This window comes from Narcine bancroftii (assembly GCF_036971445.1).
Source record: "Narcine bancroftii isolate sNarBan1 chromosome 12 unlocalized genomic scaffold, sNarBan1.hap1 SUPER_12_unloc_2, whole genome shotgun sequence".
NCBI classification, from domain to species: domain Eukaryota; kingdom Metazoa; phylum Chordata; class Chondrichthyes; order Torpediniformes; family Narcinidae; genus Narcine; species Narcine bancroftii.
This window is the reverse complement of record NW_027211808.1, coordinates 8,084,235-8,095,795: the sequence shown is the minus strand read 5'-3', so window position 1 is coordinate 8,095,795 and position 11,561 is coordinate 8,084,235. Positions and strand designations below refer to the sequence as shown.

Sequence of the window (11,561 nt, the reverse complement as noted above, 5' to 3'; positions counted from 1 at the left end):
AGTGTAGATAGTTTCTACCTTGTTCTCTAGTTCGTGGAGTGCTCTACAGAGGGCATAGAGCTCACAGGATTGTGCTGACCAATGACCAGGGAGGCGACCGGCTTCAATCACCAGTTCCTGTTTACCGTCCACTACACTATACCCACTATAGCGGGTTCCTGCAATACAACGTGAAGAGCCGTCAATAAACAATCTTTCTCCTTCAGTTAAAAGGACATCGATTAGGTCTTCCCTAATTTTGGTCTGTAAGTCGATAACCTCTGAGCACACATGTTCTAAATCGTTTGAGGATTGGTCATTAGTTGGAGAGATGAGGAAGGCTGCTGGGTTGAGAGTTTTGGTTGTAAGTAAGGTCAAATCATTGCTGTCCATTAGGATCATTTCATATTTTAAAATTCTCGAATACGTGAGCCACCTTCCAGCCCGCTGTAAGAGAATATTGCGGACTGTATGAGGGGTATGAACTATCATAGGGGTGCCGAAAGTAATCTTTCGCCCTTCTTCAACCAAAATTGCAGTGGCTGCTATGGCTTGTATACATTCTGGCCAGCCGCGACAAACGGGGTCTAAAAGCTTTGACAGGAAAGCTACTGGTGGTCTATAGCCTGCCCTGCTTTGGGTGAGCACTCCGGTGGCTGCCCCAGCTTTGGTATTAGTGTATAAGTCAAAAGGTTTGTTTAGGTCAGGTAGCGCTAAAACTGGGGCACTGTTTAACAGAATTAAAATTTTTGATCTCTTCATCCATCCAGTCTAGGGGTTCGGTTCCTATACTGGGAATTTTATCATAAAGGAATTTGACCAGGTTAGAATAATTTTCCATCCAGATTCTACAGAATCCCACTAACCCAAGGAATTTCCTGAGTTCCTGGGCATTTTTGGGAGGGGGAATCTGTATAATACCAGTTATTCTCTCTGGGCTTATTTTCCTGGTTCCTTGACTCACTAGATATCCTAAGTATTTGACTTTGGATTGCACAAATTGTAGTTTGGAATCGCTGACTGAGACCTTTCTTCTCTAAAAAATTTAAAAGTCCTACCGTAAAATCTTTAGCTAATTCATAAGTCCTCGCTGTAATTAGCAAGTCATCAACGTACTGTATGAGTTGGCAGTTTTCTCTCCAAGGAGCTTCATCTAATACCTGTTCTAGGACCTGACCGAATAAATTGGGTGATTCTGTAAAGCCTTGAGGAAGGACAGTTCACCGGTATTGTTTTTTACGGCCAGTAAAGTGGTTCTCCCATTCAAAGGTGAACATGTCTCTGCTCTCTGTAGCTAATGGACAAGTCCAAAATGCATTCTTGAGATCAATGACACTAAACCATTGATTATGGGGGTCAATTTTACTCATGATGGTATAGTAATTAGGTACAACCGGGTGTCGGGCAAGAATTAATTTGTTAAGCTCCCTCAAGTCCTGTACTAGGCGGTATGTGCCATCTGGTTTTTGAACAGGTAAAATCGGGGTATTAAAGGGAGACATACAGGGTTCAAGAATGCCGTCCTGAATCAACTGGTCAATTACGGGCTGTAAACCTTTTCGGCCAGCCATCGGAATCGGGTACTGTTTCTGTCTAACAATTTGTTGAGTATCCTTTAAAGTGACTTGTAGTGGAGGAATGTCGAGGATTCCTCTATTGCCTTTTCCTGCCCATACTCTTGGATTTATAAGTTTTCGATCCTCCTCGTTCAAAACATAGAATTGTACTCCAATGCCTGATTGTAAAGGTCGGGTACCGATAGCCAATTGGTCCTGTAAGTCCCTTCCTAGCAAGCATACTCCGGCTTGGGGAAGTAATAGAAGATCCTCAATTATGATCTTATCTCCCATTTGAATTCTGACCTCTCGCAATACCAGGACTGGAAAGTCTCATCCTCCCACCCCAGAAACTGTAACGGTCCCTTCTATTTTAACCCCCTGGGGTTGGTGTAGAATGCTAGATCGGGCGGCTCCAGAATCAACTAAAAATATCATCTTATCACTGTGAGGTCCTATGCATAAATTAACTAATGGTTCTCTGTGCAGCATGGTGTGTATTGGCTGAGAACCGTAACCCCCCTATTCGTAATCAGCTTTCATCAGGGCATTGTGTCCATTGCTCGCAGTGGGCATTCCTTTTTAAAGTGCCCTTCCTTTTTACAATGGAAACAGATAAGAGGTCCTGTTTCCCAATCTCTCCCAAAATTTCTAGATGGCACACGTCGTCCCCGGAATCCTCCTCTACTCCTCCACCTGCTGGGGTTCCCACCTCCTCCCCCGTGGCTCCCCTCACCGCGTACAGAAGTTGGCCAGTAATCCTTATCTTTTTCGTGATGATCAGCTACTATTCCTTTGACTGTTTGTATTAAAATTTTAGCTTTCCCTTTTTGTTTATCTTCTGCCCTCTGGACAAATGCTCTCTGAGCAATCTGCAGTAGCTGGGTAATTCCTTGCTCGTGCCAATTTTCTGTCTTTTGTAGCTTTCTTCTGATGTCTGGGGCTGAGTTGGTAACAAAACCCGTTAGAATCAATTGTTCCCCTGCTGGGGATTCTATGTCGAGACCCCCATATTGTTGAATTGCCGTGCGCAATCTATTGAGAAATGCAGAGGGGGTCTCCTCGGGACCTTGGGGAACCTCAAAGGCTTTTTTTGAAATTCTGTCCTTTGGGGACAGATTCTCTGATTCCTTTGATCAAATTAATCCTGTATTCTTCCATCAGTGTGCGGCCACCACTGGTATTTTTGTCCCAATTAGGTTTCGTGAGGGGGAATTTGACTTCTCCAGGGGTCGCCTCGTGCCCCCCTTGGTGTTCCTTATCCCAGACTCTAATGCCTGCGTGTCGGATCATTCCCCGCTCATCTAAGGTAAACAGAGTCTTCAAGATGGATGTTAATTCCTCCCAAGTATACAGGTTTGGTCCCAAAAATTGGTCTAACTGTTCGGCCCATCCCTGGGGATCTTCTATCAGGGAGATTAATTCTTTCTTAAAATTACGTACTTCAGTGCTGGTCAGGGGCACATTTATGAATCCAAGACCTTCTCCCACGGGAACCTCCCGCAGGGGTCGCATCTAGCTGATTTCTGGTTTCTTAGATTTGTGTTCCTGTTTCCTGAGAAGTGAATTGCAGGGTTCTGCCCCTTCTTCCTGAGGGATCTCACACGGCTCTGAATTTCAATGTTCTATCTCTCCTGTTAACGGAGGTGGTAATCGGGCGCTTTGTGAGCGAGTCACCATACCACTCCGGTTCTCTTCTTTCTTCTCTAGTGGAGAGGGAGGAGGGGGAGGTGCAGAAGGGTAGGTCATAGGAGGGGAAGGAAAGATAGGAGCCAGCATAGGAGGAACATAAGGTGGAGGGAGGGAATGTAGCACATCCCACCCCTGTGATTCAGGGACAAAAGGTTCCTCCTCACTCTTATCCCTGAGTTCTTTCTCATTCAAAACCAGTTGTTCAATGGGTCCCTTGAGCCAGCAGGCTGCATATTCCCTGCTCTCAACATTGTCTCTCCGGTTTTGATAGACCCAGATGTTCAAAGCTTGACACATCCATTCATCCTCGGATCCGAACTTTGGCCAGTACACGGAGCTCCCTTTAACCGGGCATTTAACCCATTCAATACAACAATACCTGACCATTGTCAGTTTGTCTTTCCCACTGGTCCTACACGTGACCCACTCAGATAACATCAACCCAAGCGGGCTGTACGTAGCTATCTGGTGTTCACATCCTGAACCAGGACTCTCCTCCTTGCTACCCATTATTCCCATGCTTATAAACAAGTAAAATACTCTTACCGAGTTCTAGTAGTACTGCTCTAGTGCGCTTCCTTCCGTCGTTTGTTCTCAATGCCTCTTCTCGGATATCACTCGCTTCTTCCACTGACCAGCCACCCGTCGCCCGTGAGTCCAGCTGAATCAGCCGGGGTGCACCTACTCTCGTCGTCGGGGCACTCTGTCAGTGGAGGGAGTGTGATCCTGGACGAGCCCCCATTTGTTAGAAATTAAAGTACCTTTAAAGAAATTGCTCGAGACAAAAATTGAGAACAAAGAACATTTATTACTACAACAATGCAAAGTTGGGTGCTTCCCCTTACCCTGGGAATACACACCACATACTGGGGCTCACCCAACTTTTATACAGTCAATTTCAGTATCAGAGTGCCCTCCCCCTTACATTCTTCTGCCCCCTGGATGGGTTTGGCATAGGTAATCCTTCCTGCCTACGTGCAGTTTCAGTACACTTGGAGGACCAGGGGGTATCCTGTGGGTGTCCCATCATGTCATTGTCCTTATTCACACCTTCCTGATTCTCGGGGCTACAATCTCTTGGTATGCGGAGTTGACTCATTCTATCTAGGGTTGGCTAATTTCATATGTATAAATCTGTGTATGGTTAGCTAATTAGATATGTAGGACTTGGTACTTCTGTCCAGGGCTAGGAGACCTTTATCTGATCCAGACTACCTCAACTTCCTACATTCTATTGTTCCTTACCACTCCTTATCTTATGGTGTTGGCTCTTGTCACAAAGACTAGAAGATTCTTATGTTAATCGTGCTGACTCTGCTTTCCTGCATCCTAATCCCCAAGCTCATCCTGCTTGTACTGGTTACAGCCATTAACTGTAACCATGTTCATAATTTTAGATCAATTTTCCCATCTCTCACACTCTCAGCCCAGCCCCTTTTTCCTCCGCCGCTTGCCCAAGCCCACTTCTCTCCCACAGGCAGCTCCAGCCCCCGTAATTCCCCTCTAGCTACTCCAGACTCCGTCAACTGCCCACGCTCAGCAGTCCTCATGCTATCAGCCAAGCATCCTTCTTCTCCGGCAGTTGCCACAAACCATTTCACACACGCAGGCAGATCCAGCACCCGTTGTCTACCGCTGACCTCTCCTGTCTCGTTCTCGACCACTGGCTCCTCCATCCGCCATTTTCTCCCTTACGCCGCTTCTGACCCCGTTCTCAGTTGACACGATCCATCCCGAGACCTTCACCGCCGATCGCTGCAGCCCCCGTTTTCTCATGCTGGCTGCTCCAGCTCCCGTTATCTTCCGCTGGCCGCTTCTTACCCCATCTTCCCCTCCGGCGTATCCAGCCAGCTTTCTTCCCTGCCGGCCGCTCCAGCCCCCGTCAGCTGCTCTACCCGTGCAGACGACATGCTGTAAGCCCAGCCCTCTATTCTCCCGCCAGTCGCCCAACCACATTCACTCCCGCCGGCAGCTCCAGCCCCGTTCAGCCCCATCCCTCCGCTCCCTCCCGCCTCGGCCACATCAGCTCCGGTTCTCCAGCGCCGAACCTTCCAGTCCCCTTCTCGTACACGGGCTGCTCCAGACCCCGTATTATTATGTTGGCCCCTCCAGCCCCCGTTCACCCATGCCGGACGTTCCAGCACCGTCAGCTACTCTCGCCCTGCAATCGGCATGCTCTCAGCCCAGCCCCCTTCTACTCCGCCAGTTAACTCAACCAATTTCTCTCCCGCCAGCAGCTCCAGCCCCCGTTCTCCATCTCTGGTCGATCCAGCCCGCGTTCTCCCCTGCAGGCCCCGTCAGCTGCTCTACCCATGCAGTTCCCTTTTCCTCCGCCATTTGCCTCAACCAATTTCTCCCCGCCGGCAGTTCAAGTCCACGTCCCCCACCGTTGACCTCTCTTGTCACCTTCTCGTCCACTGGCTGCTCCAGCCACCGTTCTCTCCCGGTGGCATCGCAAGCCCCCGTCTGCAGCTCCAGCCCTGCAGTCCCCATGCTGATATCCCAGCCCATTCTCCCCCACCAGTCACCCCATCACCACTTCTCCCCTTCTAACTCTTGCCCGCCGACCGCTCCATCTCCAGTTGAACTTGCTGTCTACTCGAATTCCCGTTCTTACCCTCTGGCCACTCCAGCCCCGTTTCTCCATCGCCGACCGCTCCAGTCGCCTTCTCGTCCACTGGCTGCTTCAGCCCCTGTTCTTACTCGCTTTGCGCTGCAGCCCCGGTCAGCTGCTCTAGCCCTGCAGTCGGGATGATCTTAGCCCAGACCCCTTTTCCTCCGCCAGTTACCCAAGCCCACGTCTTTCCCACAGGCAGCTCCAGCCCCCGTTCTCCATCTCTCGTCCATCCATCCCCCGTTCTCTCCCACTAGACGATCCAGCCCCTGTTATTACCCTGCGGCAACTCCAGACCCCGTCAACTGCTCTCGCCCAGCAGTCCCCAAGCTATCAGCCAAGCACCCTTCTTCTCCGGCTGTTGCCACAAACCATTTCCCTCACACCGGCAGATCCAGCACCCATTGTCTACAGCTGACCTCTCCTGTCATCTTCTCGACCACTGGCTCCACCAGCCGCGGTTCTCTCCCTTAGACCGCCTTTGACCACGTTTTCAGCCGACACCCTCTCCATCCCGAGTCCTCCACCCCCGACCGCACCAGTCCCCGTTATCTCATGCCGGCTGCTCCAGTTCCCGTTATCTCCCGCTGGCCGCTTCTTACCCCGTTCTTCCCCACCGTAGTAACCAGCCAGCCTTCCTCCCTGCCTTCCGCTCCAGCCCCCGTCAGCTGCTCTAGCAGTGCAGACGACATGCTGTCCGCCCAGTCCCCTTCTCCTCCGTCATTTGCCCCAACCCATTTCTCTCCCGCCGGCAGATCAAGTCCCCGTTCCCCACCGTTAACCGCTCCTGTCACCTTCACGTCAACTGGCTTCTCCAGCCCCCATTCTCTCCCGCTGGCCATTCCAGCTCCCGTGCTGCTCTAGCCCAGCATTCCTTATGCTGACATCCCAGCCCCTTCTCCCCCGCCAGTCAACCCAACCCCCCCCCCCCCCCCTTCTCTTCTTGCGGCAGCTCCTACTCCGTACTTTCCCGCGGTCCGCTCAATCTCCCGTTCTCTCACGCTGTCTGCTCGTACTCCCGTTCTTATACTCTGGCCACTCCAGCCCCGGTTCTCCAGTCCCCTTCTTGTCCACGGACTGCTCCAGTCACAGTTCTTCCCCGCCGGCCACTTTGTCCCCCGTTCTTCCGGCCACTACAGCCCCCGTTCTCCCCTGCCAGCTGCTCTAGTCATGCAGTCCCCATGCTGACCGCCCAGCCCCCTTCTCCGGCCATTTGGCCCAAACCCCTTCTCTCCCGCCGGCTTCTCCAGAGCCCGTTCTCCCCCGACAGCCGCTCCATCCCCATCCTCCACCGCCAACTGCTCCAGCCCCCGTTATCTCAAGATGGCCGCACAAGCCCCCGTTTTCTCCCGCTGGCGGCTTCTGATCCTGTTCTTCCCCGCCACTCCAGCCCGCGTTCTCCCCTGCCTGTCGCTCGAGCCCCCTTTAGCTGCTCTAGCCCTGCAGTCCCCATGCTGTCAGCCCAGTCCCCTTCTCTTCCGCCAGTTGTCCCAACCCCCTTCACTCCCGCCGGAAGCTTCAGCGTCTGTTCTCCGCCAATGGCCAATCCAACTCCCATTATCCCCTGCCGGCCATTCCAGACCCCGTTCTCCCAAGCCTGATAATCTAGCTCTGCAAATCCCATGCTGAAAGCCTACCCAATTCTCACCCGCCATTCACCCCAACCCCCTTCTCTCCTCCGGGCAGCTCCAGCTCGCGTTCTTGTCCGCCGGTCACACCAATCCCCGCTCTTCCCTGCAGGCCACTCGAACCCCCGTTCACCTAGCCGGCAACACCATCCCCCGTTCTCCCAAGCCAGCTGCTCTAGCCCTGCAGTCCGCATGCTCTTAGCCCAGCCCCCTTCTGCTCCGCCAGTTGCCCCTTCCATTTCACACCCGCCGGCAGCTGCAGACCCTGATCTGCACCTCTGACCAATCCAGCCTCCTTTCTTTCCCGCTGCCGCTTCTGACCCTGTATTTCCCCGCCGGCCAATCCAGCCCGCGTTCTCCACTGCAGGCCACTCCAGCCCCCGTCAGTTGCTCAAGCCGTGCAGTCCCCATGCTGTAAGCACAGCCCCCATCTCCCCCGCCAGACTCCCAACCACTTTCTCTCCGTCCGGCAGCTCCAGCCCCGTTCCCCCAACCCTTTCCCCACACCCCCACCTCCCGCCCCGGCCACTACAGCCGCAGTTCTGCAGCGCCGACCGCTCCAGGGCCCTGCTCGTCCACGGGCTGCTCCAGCACCCGTTCTCTCATGCTGGCTACTCCAGCACCGTCAACTACTCTCGCCCTGCAGTCGGGATGCTCTCAGCACAGCCCACTTTTCCTCTGCCACTTGCCAAAGCGCACTTCTGTCCGACAGGCAGCTCCAGCCCCCCTTCGCCATCTCTCGTAGATCCAGACCCTGTACTCTCCCGCTAGCCGCTTCAGCCCCCGTTATTCCCCTCCGGCCACTCCAGATACCGTCAACTGCCCTCACCCAGCAGTCCCCATGCTATCAGCCAAGCTTCCTCTTTCTCCCGCAGTTGCCACAAACCATTTCACTCACGCCGGCAGAACCAGCACCCGTTATCTACCGCTGACCTCTCCTGTCACCTTCTCGACCACTGGCTCCTCCATCCGCCGATAATGGAAGTCATTTTAAGAATAATGATCTACAGGAGGTAGAAGCAATGTTGGGATTGAAACATGCCTTTGGAACGGTGTACCATCCGCAATCCCAAGGGAAAGTGGAGAGGATGAACCAAACAATAAAAGGTAAGATCGGGAAAGTACAGGCACGGACCAAACTAAATTGGGTGGATGCGTTGCCCCTGGCATTAATGTCAATAAGGAGTTTGGTAAATTCTGTGACAGGATTTACTCCATATGAACTACAAATGGGGCACCAATTTCCGGGATCGGGAGCCGGAATTCAGACTACGAAGAATGAGGAAAGTTCAATGGGATTCAAGCTTTATTATGATAAACTATCAACTCTGGTGTCAGATTTTTCACAACAGGTCACAAGTCCCAACAGAAAAGGGGAAACACCGATACCATCAATCGCGGAGTGGGTTCTGCTAAAGGTCATCAAGAGAAAGTGATCGGAGCCCAGGTGGACAGGACCCTACAGAGTGGTGGAGAGGACGTCCCACACGGTTCGACTACAGGAAAAAGGCGAGACATGGTATCATTGGAGACAGTGTGCAGCAACGGACCCACCAACACGGACACTGGAACAGATTTGAACGGAGATGACTGGGACTCTGTGAAGAAACCACAGACTAAGAACACTTAACACGTCCCTTTTTTAAAGAGACTATTGGACTACGGTGACTGTATATCAGTGGTTGATGGTATAATCAATTTATTGGCATCAAAAGAATGAAGGGAGCTGGGATGAATACTATGTGGGGACTATGAGTACTGGTGTTCCAAGCCCTTGAAGGGGCTGGGGAAGTAAACCACTGTACGAAGTGTGTGCACTCAGCCTGGGGGTCACGTAACGAAAAAGAACAGTACTTTGCTGATTGGACTAACTTTCCTGAACTCTGTGTGGGGACTCACACGGGACGTAAGTGTGTGCATAATGGACGAGTGTATGATGTTAAATTCAATAGGGGATCGTTACAGTCCACGGCAAATCGAGACCGCTGTCCCCAAGAAGTAACATGGTTTTGTGCCCTGGAGGGAGACCGAGATAAGGAGAAAGGGGGCTCAATACCCATTCAGATGATATAGTGGGAACCTATGTGGCAAAATGGAAAACAACCATACGTATGGGACAGAGATAAGGGGGATATCTATGCCAACACTAAACGCCAGGCAGCCACTCACAGAGTAGGTGACAATAGATGGGTAGACCTTTGCCAAACTCCGGCAGAACTCTTGGGGGTAAAATACTGTTGGGTATGTGGGGGACCCACAAGAGATGGGTCATGGCCATGGAGCGGGGAGCCCCTGGAAGTGTGGGAGTTGATGAGTTTTCACGGATTGGCAGATGAGACGTGTCCCCACCAGACATGGCATTTAGCGAATCACCCATTAGGGGAGGAATGTATCAGGAAGGAGCAAGGCAATCATTATAAAGGAGATTTGAGGTGCACAAGGGTTAAAATCTTGGGGAAGTTCCCTCGATGGCATTCTCAGTGACCCTGGTGGTTTCTGGCCCCACAGAATGAAGCAAATTGCAGACCTATAACAGATAACTCCCGTGGGAAAGGGGTATGGAATTGCACGGGCATTAATCCATATTAAGGGGTTCCCTCACTCAGACAATTTTGGGCTCATCCCTATCCACACGGATTTGCCCCAGAGGGTTTATATTGGATTTGTGGGAATACGGCATACACTTTTTTGGAGCCAGACTGGAGGGGAACGTGCTGTATAGGTATCATTCAACCATAATTTGTGTTTTTACCACAGAACGACTCCCATCAGTCAACCGCCCCTGTATATCAGGGGCTCCGCCAGAAGAGAGATTTAAAGATCGGTGAGAGGGGAGAGGACTGGCCTCCAGAGCACATTATTTCTTATTATGGACCTGCCACTTGGGCCCAAGATGGGTCCTGGGGATATCGAACCCCAATTTACATGTTAAACCGTCTGATTCATTTACAAGCTATTTTGTAAATTATTACCAATAACACCGCCACAGCCCTGTTGGCAGAAGAGCAGCAACAGATGAGGGCCACGGTGTTTCAAAACCGCTTAGCATTAGACTACATGTTAGCCACTGAAGGGGAAGAGTGTGGGAAATTGAATCTCACTAATTGTTGTTTAAAAATCAATGACAATGAGAAAGCAGTAAAGGAGATTTCCTCAGGCATTCGCAAATTAGCTCATGTCCCGATTCAGACCTGGCGACCCTGGGGCAGCTCATGGCTAGGAAATTTGTTCTCTGGAGACTGGGAATGGAAACAGACTGCAGTGCTAGTTGCTGGTGTGGTGGTGTTGGCTTTGATCCTGATCCCGTGCATCCTTCCCTGCCTCCAGTGCCTGATTCAATGAGTGTTTTCACAGAGAGCCATCCCCAGACCCCAAGGCAAGCATTTGTCCCGACTGCCCTCCCAAGAGTCTAATGACTACAAAGGGTCAGAAATGCCGATCCTGGCAATAACTCCTGAGGTCTCGGCCGAATAAGGTAACAGGTGGTTGGTGTTATAGATAGAGAATTTGGGTTAAAAATGTGATGATTAGTCATAAAAGGGGGATAACCACTGGAGTTTAGCTGGAAAATGTTACAAAAGACTTGCAACAGATTTAACTACAGAGAGACATGCAGGAGCCAAAGATTGATAAAGTGTGAAAAACAGAATTTGGTGTGAGCAGAGGTCATGAATGATCGTGGTTTGCGTGACTAACAGTAATCAGGATGATTCTGCAAAAATTAACCAATTAAAGCAGTGTAGTGGAGATGCCGAAGGACAAGCAAATTGTATAAAAAACAATGCACTGTATATATCAGGGCTCGACTTGGCAAGAAGCCGGTTGAGTCCAACTCTGCAGACTTGAGAATAAAGCTTGTCATGTCACCGATCTTAAAGAGACTCATTTGTGAGAATTTATGTTTCTGACAATTTGGGGGATCGTCCGGGATCTACACTCCGGCCGTGGGGGGAGGCGAGAAAAGGGGACGTCGGAGGTGGTGCACCCCGCTGAATTCAGCAGCTCCTAGTCCCTTGCTCGTCGCCTCGGGTGGCTTGAGCGAGTGGTATCCGGACAAGGTGACACGACAAGATGAAAATGAGAGGGGTGATG

At 51.3% G+C, this 11,561-nt stretch overlaps 1 long non-coding RNA gene across 1 annotated transcript; it reads left to right on the top strand.

Annotated features, from left to right (window-relative positions):
• Positions 1-7,407: 7,407 nt before the first annotated feature.
• Positions 7,408-11,346, top strand: LOC138750167 (uncharacterized). The gene is made up of 2 exons (XR_011349125.1): positions 7,408-8,576; positions 8,808-11,346. It is a non-coding gene; the product is annotated as an uncharacterized lncRNA (long non-coding RNA).
• The last annotated feature ends 215 nt before the right edge of the window (positions 11,347-11,561 follow it).